We start from the raw sequence: 2,550 nt of genomic DNA on the forward strand, positions 1-2,550 counted from the left end.
GTAGGACGTCCACCCACAAGATGGACAGACGATCTTGTTAAGGTCGCCGGAAGACGCTGGATGCGGGTCGCTTCCAACCGGCACGTATGGAGGTCCAAGGGGGAGGCCTATGTTCAGCAGTGGACGTCTTATGGCTGAGATGATGATGATGATTCAACGGGGAAATGCGGCCAGCCTGTTGGGTACACTGCCTGCGGGCGGTGAGTTGGAGGGTGTATTTTATTTGTAGGTTTTTTTTTGGTTTTTGTTTTTTATTCATGTGTATTTTTAGATTAAGTGAGTTGACGAAGCCTGTTGCGGATTTTATCGCTGTAGTTTGTTGTGATGATGCCTGTAGCTGATTCTAAATTTGTGTTTACCTGACGAAGCCTGCGTTGCGGATATAAAAGTATGGTCTCTGAATAAATAAGTAATAAATCGGTAAAAAAAAAACTACAATAGACAGTAACTTCACTCGGTTATTCTGACCGTGCGCACTTGAGACCTTGTGACAATGTGTATTCAAACTCACAACTCCAAATGATCGTATTTAATCTCTATTCAAATGGTATACCATACGCATCATTACAATCTCGACATCCATTGTAACAAAATTATCTTAAACCAACATCAAAAAGCGCCGCACCAACGGCTCATCTTACTTTCGCTTCGACGAAAATAAGGGTAACCAGAAACGCATGTAGTTGTCGCACCAACCACTCATCTCGTTAACGCACCAACGGTTCAATTTAGTAATAACGGTCTTAATCTAAGGCTCTTCAACTCCTGCTCCAGTATAGATAGCATCAACGTGAATACAACATACAGTGCCAAGGCGCAGCAACGCCCATTTTAGTTTACAGCACATCAACGTTAATAAAACTGCCCTTAGGCGCTACAACGCCGTTCGGTGTTTAAACGTTGCTGCGATCCTCACTAGATGCACATGAGTCAGTTACATCAATGATCACAATATGATGATAACTTCCGCAAATAGGCCTCAATCGTTTTTTTTTCTGCAAGTCAATACAACATTTACAGTAACAGTGATATTGCCAGGTGCCATACATTGGATTGATAAAACAGAATATACAAAAATCAGCCTGAATTCACACTTCACATACACCAGTCCTTCGGTGTATTCATCACACGGATGATACGCCAGTCCATCGGCCTGGTAGAATCTAATAACTCATCAGAAGTTAACCATCTCAGCCGCGTAAGTGCTACTCCTCGCAAAGAGTATACTGCGCATAAAAAGCAGACCACTTGCACCTCTTACATGCTCCGGAACTTCTCATGTAGTTACTAGACAACACTCAGTCCATCGGGCGTACTTTCAGTCCATCGAAAGCAAAAAAAATGTTAAGAGTGAATCCCGAAAATAAATAACATCAGGCGTTACAATCATATTACTCAGAATCACTGGCACTATCAGCGTCAACTGATCGAATAAAACTGAACATTACTGATCAAAATCACTAAAGATCGCTTTCAACTTTAGCTTTAAACCGAAACTCGCTCAAGAGTTCTAAACAGAAGTAAAACAACTCAAAATAATCCCAACGAAATGTGAACTGCTCACCAGATTGTCCACGTGTCCAAATCAAAGGTGGTGGTTGTGGTAAAGATCAACCCAAGCACGAAGCCTGATGCTTTCCGCCTTGCAGTTGCCGTTGCTACGGCAGATGGCGAGATGCACGATGTGGTTCATCATAGCTGGCTCTTACTGAAATCATCATTTGCACGGTATCAGTTCTATCATGTATGCAGGTTAAACTCCAAGGTTTGTGAAATGCCTCAGTAGCGCACACAAAAGACATGTTACTAATGGATACGGGACTTTAAAAATCTCAAAATAAAATGTAATAATATAATAATAATAACAATAAGCCCGCAGGGCAGCTTGTGGCGAGCTGTTGGGGAGTAACGACCCCACGGACCCGAGTGCTCCCGAGAGTCGGTCAGGGTCTCCGTCTCCGGCGTGTCTTCGTCGGTCGGAGTGGACCCCAAGGGGACCCGCAGGACTCTCAGCTCTGGCTTGCCTTCATTGGCCGTCCAGAGAGGAGTCGCTAGAGCTATATGCTCCAGGGGTGGAAGTGTTAAAGGGCATAACGCCGCGAGTAACTTCGGAGAAAGCGCAGCACCACCTCTCGACACCCCTGAGCCGCTCACGCCGGTGTTGCGCCTGGCCGTCTTTACGATGGCGCATCAGGTGCCCATCTAACGAGTGGCGAGTCACCGCCTGCCTCGATAACACTGTATAACACAATGTTATGGCAGGTGACCGGAACTCTTAGCAATAGCCCAGACTTATTTTCCACCCAAATTTAAACCATAGACCAGGACTCTTTCCATTTTTCTATAATAGCTCCCAATGCCTGCTGAAACCGGTTTACGGGTATCTATTTATGTACCCGTGAATGGGTTCCAGCAGGCGTTCTACATGACATCAAAGCTCTCCAAACGGCCTCTACGTGTTGGATCTATATCCCCACGCACGCCTTATAAATGACCGGGCTTAAAAACCCGAGAGTTTGTAACGGAGATACAAATAATAATAATAAACAT

This window comes from Cydia splendana, unplaced genomic scaffold (assembly GCF_910591565.1).
Source record: "Cydia splendana unplaced genomic scaffold, ilCydSple1.2 scaffold_57_ctg1, whole genome shotgun sequence".
Classification (NCBI taxonomy): Eukaryota; Metazoa; Arthropoda; class Insecta; order Lepidoptera; family Tortricidae; genus Cydia; species Cydia splendana.